Source organism: Talpa europaea (genome assembly GCF_964194135.1).
Source record: "Talpa europaea genome assembly, chromosome: 13".
Classification (NCBI taxonomy): domain Eukaryota; kingdom Metazoa; phylum Chordata; class Mammalia; order Eulipotyphla; family Talpidae; genus Talpa; species Talpa europaea.
This window is the reverse complement of record NC_140080.1, coordinates 19792270-19808821: the sequence shown is the minus strand read 5'-3', so window position 1 is coordinate 19808821 and position 16552 is coordinate 19792270.

The following is a 16552-nucleotide window of genomic DNA, read 5'->3' as shown; positions in this document are numbered from 1 at the left end:
TAGACTAAAGACATACTCTTTTATTTGTGAAACCATGACCTCACACTTGGCAAACTAACAGGGATTTTTTTTTTATGAGTATAATATATGATTTTATTCATTATTTCAGAGAAAGTGCTATCTTTCCTCATTGCAATCCAAAAATCTTCTTGTTGTATTAAATATTTTTTATTTTCAATACACATATAAACATAAATCTTGCTAAAGTTTTGAGCTAGTATCATTAAGTTTTTCTTCACCAAGTTACTATGTAGACCTGAGAATATAGAATGAGTGATTTTTCGTTCATCTAGAGTCTCTAGATTAATTCAAACATATTATGTGTGTGTGTATTGTAATTCCTTAAGTCTGTAATATACTTTAACACAAGGAAGTCAAGTTTTTCACCTTTCTATACCTAGAATTGCATAGAGGTCATCAAAGTTCATCTAATAGGACCCATTTCCACTTTGTTGAATCTTTCAAAATAGGTTACAATGGATGGTATGGTATTTAATAGGATTTCTTTTCCTTCCTAAGCTAACTACTCTTTAGGAGAATTTCTTTCTTTCTTTCTTTTTTTTTTTTATAAATTTTATTGTTATATTCCCCATACAATTGCAGCCCCCCCCATTCTGACCCCAATTCCTCCCCTCCCGCCCCCCTAAAAGTGTCTCTGGTTCATAGTTTTTTGTTGATTTTGATTTTCACTTTCTTATAGTTATTCATTTTCCTGGTCCCTTATTTAAGTTTTCTAGATTCCAGCTATGAGTGAGACCATCCGGTATTTTTCTTTTTCTTTTTGGCTTATTTCGCTGAGCATGATCCCTTCCAGCGCCATCCATGTTGCTGCAAATTGCATGTGTTTATCTTTTTTGAATGCTGAGTAATATTCCATGGTATATATGTACCACATCTTCTTGATCCAGTCATCTATTTTTGGGCATTTGGGTTGTTTCCAAAGCTTAGCTATTGTAAACAGTGTTGCTATAAACATAGGGGTGCAAGTGTTCTTTGGAATTGATGTTTCTGTGTCCTTTGGGTAAATACCTAGGAGTGGAATTGCTGGATCATATGGAAGCTCTATGTTTAGTAGGTCCAGAAATCTCCACACAGCTTTCCACAGTGGTTGGACCAGTTTGCACTCCCACCAACAGTGCAGAAGAGTTCCTTTTTCTCCACACCCTCGCCAGCATTTGTTGTTGCTAGTTTTTTTAATATGTGCCATTCTCACTGGTGTAAGATGGTATCTCATGGTAGTTTTGATTTGCATTTCCCTGATGACAAGTGATGTTGAACATTTTTTCATATGCCTGTTGGCCATTTGCATTTCCTCTTCAGAGAAGTTTCTTTTTAGCTCTTCTGCCCATTTTTTGACTGGATTATTTTCTTTGTTGTTGTTGAGTCTCATCAGCTCTTTGCAGATTTTTGTGATCAGTCCAAGAAAGGTTATTTTTTTAAAGTAGCTATCTAATAAAGGGTTATCTAATATCAGCCTATTATTGTCTCATGGGTGGGAAGCTATTTGATATTTACTCTCCACACAGTCCAGTGGCCCAAGATGTAAAAAAACAGAAGAGATGAGTTGGCAGCAGAAGCCAGGATCCTTTCAGCAAGCTCAAGATCTGGAAGGAAGGACAGCTCAGCCCTGAGGGTAATGTACCAACAAGAAAACAAGAGTTTAGGGAGGTTCCAGTATGTGGGAAGCTGCAAGGTTGCCAATGCTCACGGAGCCACAGTCCTCCAGAACTCAAAGACCCCAACTGGAGGACCCAGTGATCAGAACAGGATGGATAAAGAAAATGAGAAAAGAGAGTTAGGGAGACAAAGAAGCAGGATTTCAGCTTGGCCTGGAAAAGAATTAATAGAGTGAGCTGGAAAGAGAGGGGTTGTATGAATGTAAGTATATGTGTAAGTATGTCTGAGAATAGGTTGTCTCAAGTTGGATTTAATAATAAATACTTTGGGATCGAACCCGTGCTGCAGAGGCCAAGGACAGCTTCACAGCATTGAGCCCAACCGGCTGTGCCACTAGGGAGGCCCTCTTTTTTGTTTTCTTGCAGCCCACCGTATCTTCATTTTAGGACACAGACAACAACTATTGGCCAGAGCAACTGTGTCCTTAAGCCCACTTCTGCAAACACAAAATCACTGAGCCTCCCCAGCACATGAAGAAGTTGAGGGAAGGAAGATAGGGTGATGAGTGAGGCACGACAGTGTCTACCACACCCTAAAGGGAACTCCATTCCCCCACTCCTCTTCTGGGTGAAGTTGCCACCCTGGGGCCTGGCCCCTGGGTCTCAACAGGAGGGAGTCCCAAGGTAGTGGAGGAAGCAGTGCTGGCCCAGAGAGGCAATCTGGGACTGAGGTCAGGAAGCCGTGCACGGCAGAAATCCCACTGGAACGTGGTATATCTGAGAGTGCCTGACACAGTCACTTCTAGGAACTTCCATGCGTGACTCTGTGGTCATGAGGGTCACTGTTGACAGTATAAAATCTGCAGCCAGTCTCTTGGGTTTAAATCCTGGATCTGCTATTTCCAGCTGGGTGTCTTTGGGTTTGGCATACGTATGTATACGTGTGTGTGTAAACACATGTGGTACATGCTTGTGTGGGTGTCTGCACATGTGTGTACATATGTGTGTATGCAGACAGCTCCCTCATTTTCACTTATTTGCAAGTTTTCAGTGGGTCCACCTTCTCCTGGGAAGGATCTGGGTCTCTGCCAGGGTGATAACAGTGGTGGGAATCTCTGAGATCCTCCTCATTACTAATCTTGGATGAGTTCTTTTACTGAGAAAGCCAGCTGCTTTCCTCGCGGGGAGTCCGTCTCTGCAGGAGGAGCAACGGAACATGGCACAGGAATTGGAAAAGATTCCTGTGATCAGGACTCCCTGGTGGTGCAAGGGGTTACGCACCACACTATGAAGCAATCCGCAGCCTCTGCAGCACAAGTTTGATCCCTGGCCGGCCAGGCCAGAGAGAAACCCACATGGTGAGGCAGACCTCTCCTGACTCGCCCACTGCTCCCCTCAGCAGTGTATTTCAGTCAACCTGCCTGTTCTGCTCCCCACTCTGTCTCTGGTGAATCCTCTCACCCCCCACATCTTTGGCCTGCACCCCAGCTCTTGTATGCATAAATAAATAAATCTTTTTTTTAAAGATTTATTTATTTATATATTTATACAAGCACTGGGTACAGTCAGAAGTGCAGGAGGGTGAGAGAATTCACCAGAGCCAGAGCGGGGAACAGAACAGGCAGACTGACGAAATACACTGCTGAGGGGAGCAGCGACAGGTCTGTTGCACCATGTGGGACCCTCACTGGCGGCCAGGGATCGAACCGGCGCTGCAGCTTCGCAGCCCAGTGCTCAACCACTGCACCACCAGGGGAGGCCCTAAATAAATAAATCTTAAAAAAAAAAAAAAAAAAAGATTCCTGTGAGCAAATAAAGTCAAACATCACAGTCACAGGTTAAAAGACTGGGACCAGGTATATCGGTTCCCTATTACTGTGCGACCTGTCGCACCACACAACACCTTGTTCCTTTGAGCTGTTTTTTTTTTTTTTTTTAAAGATTTATTTATTTATACAAGAACGGGGGTACAGGTCAGACCGACCGGGAATCGAACCTGCGCTGCAGAGGCTGCAGACAGCTTCATAGTGCAGTGCAGCACTCAACCTGCTGCGCCACCGGGGAGGCCCTGTACATTATTATTTTGAATACATTATACATTATTAGAATGGGTTTCTAAGTAACAAACCACCACTCCTCATCTCACGCTTCTGTGAGTGGCTGGGCAGCCCTTTTGCCCAACTTGCCTTCGTCCACCTGCAGGTGGTGGTGGGTGCCCTCGAGTGTCTGGCATTGGTGCAGGCTGGGGCGCCTGAGTCTCCCTCACAGGCTCCCAGACTCTCCTGAAGCCATGGCCCACTGCCTCCCGTGGCTGCCTCCCTCAGGGCTCCAAGAAGTGAAGGCAGCCCTGCCAGGCCACAGGGGCCTCAGCTCAGGAACTCAAACCCTCTCACTTCCTCACATTCTAGCGGTCAGAGTAAACAAGGGCAGGCAAATTCAAGGGGTGAGGAGAAATGGACACCGTCTGTGGGTGGGGTGAGGCATGGATGGGGCGTGAGGTCAGCAGGCCAGCTGCCCTCAAGAATGGACTCGAAACTGACACGTTCAAGCGTTCAGCCACAAGACACTGACCCTGCGTTCCAGACCCGGCTTCATAACAAGGGACACGCAGCCATCAGTGTGACCGATACTTTTCCACTGCTTGGTGTTCATTTCAGAATAAATGAAAAACTATTTTTGCAATAATTGTAGTAGAAGGCAGGAATTTTTAAAAACCTCTTGAGGACAGAATTAAAAAAACCTCCTTTTTTTTTTTTTTTTAAATTGGAGCTTAAACATTTTCCACTCGTAACAAAATAATCACCTTCACAGAGGACCTTTAAGCCTTGAGGAGTCCAGGATTTACATTAAGCCTTGGAGGTACAGCACGACTTTACTGGGTCTTATCACTGCACTTTATAGTTTTTAAGTTTCTCTGGCCTGTTGCTCCATGGCAGAGCAACTGGAGGGCTTTCCAGAATTATCCAAATCAGCTCATGATGTGCCCTTGGAGAAAGGGAGGTAAAAATCCTCATCTTTATTTTAAAAACAGACTATTATTTTTGCTGCACTTTGCCAGTTTGTTTACTTTGGTTATTTATATCCACAAATGAGTGCAATCATCCAGCAACTCTTTCACTTTCTGACTTATTCCACTTAGCATAATCATCTCAAGATCCATCCACATTGTCCCCAAAGATACTATTTCATGCTTTGTAACAACTGAGTAGTATTTCCATTGGGCATATATTCCACAATTTCTTTATCCACTTGTCTGTCATTGGGCATTAGGGTGATTCTAAGTCTTGGCTGCAGTGAATAAGGCTGCTATTAACATATGGAGGCATGAATCTTTTCATATGAGTGTTTTCATATTCTTTAGGTAAAATGCTTAGTAGTGGCATGGTTGAAACACATGGTATTTCCATTTTTAGTTTATAAGGAATCTTTATACCATTTTCCATAGAGAATTATACTTGAAAGCAGGCAGCCTGTGGTCACCACCTCCAGGAAGTCCTCAGAGCAACAGCAGAGGAGGGGAGTGTCGCTCCCTTTCAGACAGCCATGGTGAAGAAGCCAGCCCTGTATCCTGCTATTTTCTCCCCTAAACTTGGGGTCCTTATCTGTCAAGTGAGAAGCGACGGATTAAAGCCTTTCCTGTTCTGATAGCAGAAGACTCTAGAAACAGGACAGAGGGGCAGAGAATTTCTGCCGCATTCCTTCCCCTGGGCCCTTGGAGGTTTGTTGGGAGCTCGTGTGGCCCTGAGAGCAGGTGAGGGGTTCACAGTGCTCTCCTGAGAAGCCAACTTCCCCTCTCTCTCTTCTGAGCTGGGGCCCTTACTCTCCCCGCTACCTTTCTATATCAGACTTCAAGTTGCTAAAAATGAAATCAACTATTTGGTGTTTGCACGATTTGAATATCTTTTCTTTTGAGCACTTTGTTTTGTTATTATGGTAGGAAAGCCCATTCTTTACACCTTTTCATTTCTGCAAATAATCATCTATCTTCCAAAAGCATGTCTTAAACTCATAATTCATACAGCATCATAAAAGAGCTCCCAGAACATTACATCAGTTGACTTCAATGAGATAATGAAATGCAAACTTGGATGAGCAAAAAACTGGAAAGAAAAACCAGAAGAGTAACACCATTTACTCTGGGGGCTTGGGAGTTTTATTTTATTTTTTTCTGATTGTTTTCCTAAATAGTAACCCCCCCTTTTTTTTTTCTTACTGTAAAACAAAATTTCCACATGGTAAAAACAAATTTGCTCAATAACATCAGTTATTAGAACTACATGTTTAAAGGCACAATTAAGAATATTCTTTTACTGTTAAAATAATTCAGGGGCTTGTTTGTATAGACAGAAGTGAAAACAGTGGCTTGCAGTTTATCTTAAATTTGACTCTAATTTTATGGCCCTGGCTTAGCCCTATGACAGGGAACATTGGGTAGATTTACAATATTAGTGTCTTTTCTCTCCGAGGGGAATGTATTAAACCGCCGCTCCAGTGCCCTCGGTATTTCAACCTGAGAGCTCGGTGGCCTTTAGACCTACCTTCAGATAGGAAAAAACAAACAAGCAAACCAAAAAAACAAGAGAAGGAATGTTTTCTTTAACGATTTCAAATATGTACTATCAGCTTGCTTTCTTGACCAGAAATCCTAGGAGCCACTGGCTGCTTATCAGTTGATGGAGGAGATACTCAAGGAGAAATCTGCGCAGACACAGCTAGCCAGTGGCCCGCAGTGAACACACAAAATGATAAGAATGCCAATGTTTAAAAGAGCTGGAACTTTTTGAAACAGAGTAGTACATGGAATTTGTCATTCTGATGTTTTAACGAGGAGGTAGATGCCACTATTTTACTTGGCCTTTTTTTTTGGAGGGGGGATGTTTGCTTCTGCCGATACTAATTATATCTCAAGTTGCAGTCTAGAAAAAATCTCCTCTAGACTACTTTTGCTACCACCCGTCAGACTTAGAAGTGGGTATTTTGTAAAATGTGGTACTGGAAGTTTTGTAATGTCACTCAAAAATACAGATGATTTGGACTTCACCAATTTTCCAATTTGTAAAGAAAATCCTTCAGGTCATTTCTACTACCAAGAATGTAAATGCCAGAGGTGTATTTAAAGTGGATTTTATCTCTTCCACGGTACTAAGGTCTCCTTAAACACAGTAAGTTATTACCAAGAAATGATAATCAATTTGTAGTTTCCCTTTTAAATTATACATAACATATAGTATGATGCAGTCCCCACAAAACCTATTTTGAAGCAGATAAATCTGTTCATGGTAACTTCACAAACGTTCCTTTGACTTTAGATTTATTATTTCAACTTTCTCCAGTGAGGGCATTTCACGTGCTTATAAATCTCTTTAGTTTATTTTTGTGTTTCAGTGCTTCATGTTAATGGACTCCATAACTGTTACATAAAACACATCTATCAGCAAAGGTTTAGGAACAAACATTTATACCAGGACTGTTTAAAAGTTGGCAGTCACGGTGGAGAGTCAATAATAGTGAATAAGAGCGAACATAAATATACAGATCAATTTAATAGCAGATTGTCTCCAAAGAAATTCTGAGAAGGTTGCCTGCATTGTCAAGGAGGATACATCCAGCACTCAGATCCAGGCAGCACAAGGCAGGGAAGGTCGGGGTTTTATAGCGCTTGATTTTAGCTCCCCCACTTAAGTGGATCTGCCCTAACTTTCAGGACATCATCAATGTTCAATCAATCTCCTACGTCACCAAGTTGTGAGAACTGTTTTCTGTCACTCATAACTTATTATCACTTCCCAGTTATCATACCCAAATACAGTATGCTTCCACATTCCCTAAATTAGCCATTTCGAACCACTTACATTAAATTAGCTATCTGTGAAACAGCCATCACACCTGAACTTCAAGAAGTGTGCATATAAATGTTTCAGAGGAACTTTCATTCCTTGGTTTTGTCTCAAACCACACCTACCCTGCAGGGTTAAAAAAAGATTATGCAAAGATTTCTTGCACACAGTGGGAACTCAAGGAAGGTTAGAGTTCCCTTGGGCTGAACCTCCTACTCCATGCTCTCTGGGCTGACTTAGTGGGCAACAACTGTGACTTAACATAGTTTAAACCTTTTAATGGACTCATCCTACCTTGCAAGCTACTTGCTGGCAGGAACCGGCATCTTTGCCTCTGGATGTCTTCCTTTTTGTACACCAAAGGAGTAGCTTCAGAAAAACATGTGCTATGCATATAAAAGAGAGGGACCATACAAGAGCCCCCACTAAATCTCCCAGCCCCATGTCCTAGCCAGAGCAGACTCTGCCTAGCGCCTCCTGATGAGCTAAGGTGCCTGCATACCTTTCCTCAGCCTAACACTTAAAAGAAATGCACTAGGCAAAAAGTCACCATTCAAATCCTAGTAATTAACAAAAGCCTTAGGTATTCATTTTATAAGTGTGAATTAAATCTAACAATGATATCTGTGTCAGTCCATTGTAGTTTGAGGTGAAGGCAATATTTGGCTGAACTAAGATGTTATTTAAATAAATAAGGGGAAAAAGTCAGCACAGTGAACAAAAAATAGAGGGTTTTGAATGACATTAAAATATACCTTTGAGGGCCTCCCTGGTGGCACAATGCACAGCACTGTGAAGCTATCTGCAGCCTCTGCAGCACAAGTTAGATCCCCGGCTGGCCAGGGAGCTGCCTACATGGCGAGGCAGACCTCTCCTGCCTTGCCCGCTGCTCCCCTCAGCAGTGTATTTCAGTCGATCCACCTGTTCTGCTCCCCACTCTGTCTCTGGTGAATCCTCTCACTCCTGGCACCACTAGCCTGCACCCCAGCTTTTGTATGCATAAATAAATAAATCTTCAAAAAAATATACCTTTGAGAGTCAAACTTGTTTTAAAAGCAGAAATCTAAAAATTTCCCATAGAATGGGAAAAAACCCGATGTGAGACAACTGTACTTACTGGTACTCTTAAATCATTAGTAAATAACCATGAGCAGTATTTTTTTGTGATGAATCAAAACTCCAACAACAACAGAGGCAAGCTCCAAAAATATGATACCTCTATTATTTATGTGACTTTACAAAGACAACTGTCAACAGATTAGCTAATTGTTCATATAATCCATACACACGGTACATTTACATAAGCACAATGCATAATGCATAAATATGATAGTCTTATATTTTACTTATAATTTTAATTATATAATTTTATACTATAATATACTTCAAAGACTATTTGAAGCATGTGAAAGAGGCTATCCAGGAATGCACACAAATAAAAATAATTGTATCAGACAGTGAGATTGATTTTAAGTGACTTTTGAGGAGATAATGACTGAAATGTTTTCAAAACTAGTAGAAAAAATCAAGACACAGATCAGGAAGCCCTGTGAATTCCAAACAGGAGAAGTTAGAAGTTAGAAGAAATCTACATTGAGCAAATTCTAGTAAAACTGATTAAAAATCAAATAGAGAGAGAAAATGTTAAAAATCATCCAAATTAAAAAATAAGACAGATCATCTTCAAAGGAGAACCAAGGAGACTAACAGATTTGTGAAAAAAGGGAATGGAAGCTGCAAGTCAAAAGAAATGACATATTCACAGTGCAGAAAGGAAACAGTTTGCACTGGGCAAAAATATTTAAGAATGACATTTTCACACAAACAAAAATAAAATTCTCACCAGGAGACCTAGCACTTAAGGAAATGTTAAACTGTGTTTCTCAGGCAGGACAAAAATGATCATGTGTATAGAGCAAGAAAAACAGGAATTAATGGAAAGCAATGATTAGGTAAGCATGTGGCTAAATCTAAATGCATATGATTGTATTAGGCAACAATGATGTGTTGCAGGAGTAAAATAAAATATATGACGACGTTGGGTAGGAAAGGAAATTTCCCTCTGTCTCCTGGGTTCTTGTCAGGCTGGTTGAGTAATCAAATTAACATCAGAAAGACTAGTAGGAGAAAAAAACAGATTTATTTATGTATGTAGAGGGACTCTACACAGATATGTGGATCCCAAAGGCAATGAGGCAGTGGGGTGTGTGTGTGTGTGTGTGTGTGTGTACAAAATATTTTCTTTATTTATGCAATTTATGCACGCAAGAACTGGGGCACAGGTCAGAGGTGGGGAGGGGGGTGTGAGAGAACCCACTAGAAACAGAATGGGGAACAGAGCCGGAGGATTGACTGAAATACACTGCTGAGGGGAGCCGTGGGCAAGTTAGGAGAGGCCTGCCACGCCATGTGGGTAGCTCCCTGGCCAGGAATCGAACTTGCGCTGCAGTGGGGTATATATTCAGAGCTAAAGAATGGGACAGGGTCCTTGGGTTTCAAGGAGAGAGGAGGGGAGTCACATGATGAGGAGAGAGTGATTCATAGAACAAACACCAGGTCCTCTGTAATCAGATTAAGCTTTTCTGATAGAAAGGTTTATTGTAGCATAAGCTCAGAAGCTCCAACAATTGACTTTTCTTTCTTTTTTTTTGTAATGCAAGCACCTGATTGAAGCATGATTAGAGAAGCACCCACCTCAAAGATGGCTATCTCAAATAAACACATTGTCTATCCCAGGTATCACAAGCTAAAGACTAGACTATCTCCCCCATTAAGCCTCCTTTTTGTTTTACAGAATCCCCGAGGCTATCTGAGATATTTCTTTTCCTTCTCTTTTTACTTTAATCTTCCAAGAGGTACCAGTATAACAGATGTTTATCACCAGAGTTCTCTAAAAAACTTTTCAAAATACAAGTTGTTCCAGTTCAAAGGACATGTCACCTGGCCACTAGGTAGAATTTTCAGGGGCATCCCTGGTGGCACAGGGGTTAAAGGCAGCGCTATCAAGCTGTCGCCAGCCATGGAGCAACCCACATGGCGCAGCAGACCTCTCCTGGCTCGCCCGCTGCTCAGTAGCGTATGTCAGTGGATCTGCCTGTTCTGCTCCCCACTCTCTCTGGTGATTCCTCTCGCCCCCACACCTCTGGCTTGCACCCCAGTTCTTGTATGCATAAATAAATAAATCTTCAAAAAAAGGAGAATTTTCATCAGTATATTTATTCCAATAGTGACCCAATCCAAGCCTTTTTGTGACTTAACTGATGGATGCAAGAGACATGCCAAATGAAAGCAAAAGATATACCCTTCAGAAGATCCATAAAAGTTCAGCCCCAGTGTTTTGGCTTAAGAAAGAAAAATAAAGACCCTGCCTTTTGTCTTTGGGAGGAAAATAACAGATCACAAGAATACTCAAGCCCAGTATTGCTCCACCCAAACAAGTGGAGGAAACTATTTTCTCCTGATAATTTTAATTTTCAAAGAGAGGAAAAAGTCTCACCACTGTCACTGCCACTAGGTCCTCACAGACAGAGATTCAGGATGCTGACTTGGTTAGAATCTTCACCTTTTTTTGCAGGCTGCTGTCAGGAGCTCTCTCTCAAGGTCTGGAGTGAGATGTGCCCAGCAAATGAAGTAGTCCCACTGGAGTCTCCAAACAGGAGAACGTTTCCTTCCTCCTATTTTCCTTCCTCTGTTTTACTCTTGGGCTGGTTGAGAAACAAATTAACAGTAGACAGATTAGTTAAAGAAAAAAAAAAACTAATTACCAACAAAATCTCTCCATAGTGTGGTGAGGAGCAGATGCTCTGAAATTAGGTGTTTGCCCTACTTAATAGATGGTTTCTCAGATAGGCTATTTCTCGTAATAACCTGAATTCTGTCTAACATAACCAATTTTCATTCTTCTTAGTAGTTAAGGAAGTGGTAGATGTATCTCAACAGACTTCGGGGCCTTACTTGATATCAGCTTGAAATAATCCACATGTCTTGGGGATGTCTGTTCAAACACCATGGAGGGGTCTGTGTGAACATCTAGGCAGAAAATGGGAGTTACATGTCCAGGGGTTCTTGTATTATCCAGAAAGACAGCTAAGGTAACAGGTAACATCAGGTTTTCAAAAATCAAGAACATATGTTATAATCTGTAGTATAACTAAAGAAAGCATAATAAAAGATTGTATACTATTATCTGAATAGAAGAAGAATAAAGAAAATATCTATTACATCAAATCAGAAAACAGAAGAGGAACATAAAACAGGATAGCAATAGAAAGAAAATATCCAGATGTTATATTTAAGTCCAAACATGAAAGAGCATATATATGTAAACAGGTGACACATTTTATTGAAGATGAAGATGATTAAACCTCATTAAAAACCAGTTTATGCAATGTAAAGGACTTATTAAAACATAAAGACAGAAACATTGAAAGTAAAATTGTAAAAATGATAAACCATGCATTCACTATCAAAAGAAAGATGGTGAGTTATGGTAATATCAGGCTTTAAAGCAAAAGACATTTCTAGAGAAAGAGAATGATACTTCATAGTAACAAAAAAACCCAATTAATCAAAAATAATATCAGATATATATGAACTCAATAACGTTACTCAAAACACAGAGAGAAAAAAAATCATAGGCCTATAAGGAAAAACAGTCAATCTAAAGACATAGGAGCAACTTTAACATGATTTTTCTCAATAACCCTCACAGCAAGAAAGTAAAAAGACAGTAAGGACAATTCAGGATTGATGAACTTAATATAATGGTAATTTTCAATAGGGGCAGAAAACACATAAATAGTATTTTTTTAAAATCCATCAAATTCGGGGCCTCCCCAGTGGCGCAGCAGATTGAGCACAGCACTGCGAAGCTGTCCTCAGCCTCTGCAGCACGGGTTTGATCCCCGGCTGGCCAGGGAGATACCCACATGGCACAGCAGACCTCTTCGGTTGCGCCCACTGCTCCCCTCAGCAGTGTATTTCAGTCAGTCTCACTGTTCTGTTCCCTGCTCTGTCTCTGGTGAATCCTCTCACCCTCCTCCGCCTCTGGCCTGTACCCCAGCTCTTGTATAAATAAATCAATCTTTAAAAAAAATCCATCAAATTCTATGTCATAAAGCAATCTCTCCATTATTTTAAAAGAATGAAATAATACAGATTATGCAATGTAACAAAGGTAGAGATCACTATTACATTTTCATCAAATTCATGTTTTGGGAATACAGTACTACATAGTCAATAACTCATGGGTGAAAAGAGTAAAAAACAGGAAAAAATTTAACTGAATGATAATGAAAATAATATATATCAAAATTTGTGGGAAGCAGCAAAAGTTGTGCTTCTGAGGGGAATTTTATTATTTTAACTGCTCATAGAATAATATAAAAGAAGACAGGGTAAAAAAAATCAGTGAAATACAAGCTTATCTCAGGAGATAGAAAAATAACAGTACAATAAATTTAAAGAAAGTCCTATAGACTTATAAACTTATAAAAATGTTAAATAACTTAATATAAACAAATTTTAAAATATAAATGAGGTGGGCAAATTCCTGAAAAATACTACATTGACAAAATAAAAATCTAAATAAACCTTCATGTATTTAAAAAATTAAATTTATAGTTTAAAACTTTATAATAAAGAAAACTCCCTAGGGGGCTTCTAAGAAATAGTCAAGGAAGAAATAATGTCTTTCACAAATCACTTCAAAGTCCAGGAAAGACAGTTAACATTTGCCAACTCATGCAAAGGGCCCAGAATAACTCTGATATAAAAACTGATGGGAAATTCCAAGAAAGAAAAACTTCAGGCTGTCATCACTTATAAAAATAGATATCATACCCTAACATCAGTAAACTTATCCATTAACACAAAAATGGGATGTCGGTGGTCAGCTTGGTCTAAACTGCAAAGCCAGAGTCCCAATTGAATTATGCTTTTCCTGAACTTCAGAAGAAATGCCTACATTTTTTTAGGTGGGGAATTAGAGGGGCATTTAAGTAAGTTTGTTAAGAAACAAATGGGCAAACCATATCCTGTAATATAGAAAAAGGCCAACACATACTGGGCGTATTCCAGAATGTAAAGTTGGGTCAAGATTTGAAAAACAATGTCACCACATTAACCGAATAAGGGGAAATCATGCCATTATTTCACTTGATTTTAATAGATGATGTTGCTCAAACTCAGGAAAAACTCTAAAATTAGGACTGGACAGGAATTTTCTGAAGCTGCAAAAGGATATCCCCTTCCAAAAGAACCCTCAGCAAATATCCCATTTAATGGAGAAATTTTGAAAGTTAGTCCTTTGGGATTGGAACATTCATTTCTTAGGGCTGCCTTAACGAAGAGGGTGACTTGAAACAACAGGAGTTTATTATCTGGAGTCTCGAAGTCTAAATCAAGGTGTTGGCCCTGCTCTCTTATAGCTCCTAGGGAGGGTCTTTCCTTGCCTTTTTCTCATTTCTGGAGGTTGCCAGCAATCTTGGGCATATCTCGGTTTATAGATGCATCACTCTGCTCGCTAGTCTTTTCTCACGTGGTGTTTTCTGTTCTATGTGTTTTCCCCTTTTTGTAACAACCACAGTCATACTGAGGCAGAGCATACACTATTCCAGTATAACTTTATCTTAATTTGATTACACCTACAAAGACCCTACTTTCAAATAAGGCCATATTCACAGATAGTGGAGAATGTCAACATATGTTTTTTGGAGGCAACATTTAACAAGAGCTTCCATTATTGCCACATTCTTTGGACTGAAGGTCCTAGCCAGTGCAGTAGGCAAGAAAATAAAATAAAATAAAATAAAAATTAGAGAAGAAATAAAACAGTCATTATTCATGTATAGTAGTCTATGTAGAAAATCCTAAAACATTCACAGATGAATTATTAGAATAAGCTTAACAACAAAGTTGACCTAGACAAGATTAACATACAAAAATAATTTTAGTCCAATAGCAACAAATAGGAAAAAAAATGTTTGAAAGTTATAATTTACAAGAGGATAAAATGGAGCCTCCCTGGTGGCACAAGGGGTTAAAACTCAGCCCTATCAAGCCTTGGCAGCCATGAGTTCAATCCCCGGCCCACCAGGGAGCTGCCCACATGGTGCAGCAGATTTTTTCTGTCTCACCCACTGCTCCCCTCAGCAGTGTATTTCAGTAGATCTGCCTGTTCTGCTCCCCACTCTGTCTCTGGTGAGTCCTCTCACTGACCCCTGCACCTCTGGCCTACACCCCAGCTCTTGTATGCATAAGTAAATACATCTTCAAAAAAATTTACAAAAGGATAAAAACACCAAATACCCTGAAATCAATGCAACGAAATATGTATGAGACTTCTAGGTAGACATCTTCAAAATCTTGATAGAAATTTTGAAAAGACCTAGAAAAAAGAAAGAATATGCCTTATTCAGCATAGGGAAACTTGATAGCAAAAACATGGCAAGTCTTTCCAAAATGTTCTATAGATGCAATGCAATTTCAATCAAAACTCAGTTTTTAGAAACTAACAAGTTTATTCTCAAGTTTATGTGGACTCAGAAAAGGTCAAGAACAGCTAAGCATCCATTGGAAAAAAGTGGGAGGACTCAATTTATCAAAAGAAAGAAGACTGAATTTATAGACTTTTTATAAGACTATTTTAATTAAGATACTGTGATACTGCACAAAGACAGACAAGTGTGCCAGTGGGACACAGAAGGAGACCCACAACGGGCCTGTGCCTGTGTGGACACCTGCACCACCACGAAATAGTGTGACATTAGAGAAGTGAGTAAAGGAGAAACTTCAATAAATTGTGCTGGGAAAAGTGGTTATTCATATGGGGGGGGAATGAATTTGATCCCTATCTTGGGCTATTCACTCAAAGAGCTACGAGGATGAATTTCACAAACATAACTTTGTGCAAAATAATAATTACATGCTATAATTCATTCATATCAAGTTAAAACAAAACTAAACCGGAATGTGAGAGTGCAGGATTGTGGTTAATTTGGGGAGAAAAAAGTATTAGTAATGGGGGGGGGTACAAGAGGAGTTTCCAGAGAGCTAGTGAATATTTTATTTTGGGGGGGGAGGTGTTCTAGTGGTGTTTGTTTCATAATAATTCAGTTGATCTGTATGTTGACATTTTGTGTTTATTTCTGTGCATGTTTACACTTATCAATTTTTCCAATAAAAGGATTTTTAAAAGGGTTTAGATACATTCATTCATTTAACAAATATTTATTGAGAAATCACTTTATACTAGGTGTTGTACTAGATCTGCGTCATCAAAAGGAATAAATACAGGCATGCTCCCTGCTCTGGCGGTGCTTCACACTTAAAGCAGAGAAAAAACAGGTACAGAAATGAATGTATATGTTTGTTGGTATACAGTAATGAATGTATATGTGTACATGTATTTAAATATAACACATACTCCCACATATATATATATGTATACACACACACACACCCCTGCATAAATAAACAAAATTACTCAGCAGACTAAGTGTTTGAGACCTTTACCTCTCTGTAAAAGGAGGATTCTTTATTGGGGGTGGGAGAGAAGAAAGATAATAGAGTCTTCATTGAAATGAAATATCAAAAACAGTTGAGAATAATTCTTCCCACCCTCAAAAGTAGCAGTTACTCCTTTTATACTTAATGAATAGTTCCAAAGTAACTTTAGATCTAACTTAGTTACCCGCAGGAATCCTATCTACTTATCTAAGGGAAACCCTGGCTCAAAAGGCATGAACCAGCCCCTAGGAAAATCAACAGACTACTATTACTGATTTATAGTTAATTTTGGAAATTAAACTGAAATAAAAAGAAAGTTCTGTTGAAGTCCTAATTCAAAAAGCATTGCGTTTTAAAACAACATTTTCCTGATTACAAAATACTGACATGCTCATTGTACAGCATCTGGGAAAGCAAAAAATCACAAACAAAAATTCATAATCCTAATCATTCATAATCACCAGAGCTACTGTAAATGGGTGCATTTTTTTCCATTTTTAAAATGCCTTTACATATTTACTTTCACAGTTGAGATCAGGGTTTCTACTTGATTTTGCAAGCTGAGTTTTCCATTTAAAAGTGTAGTGCACA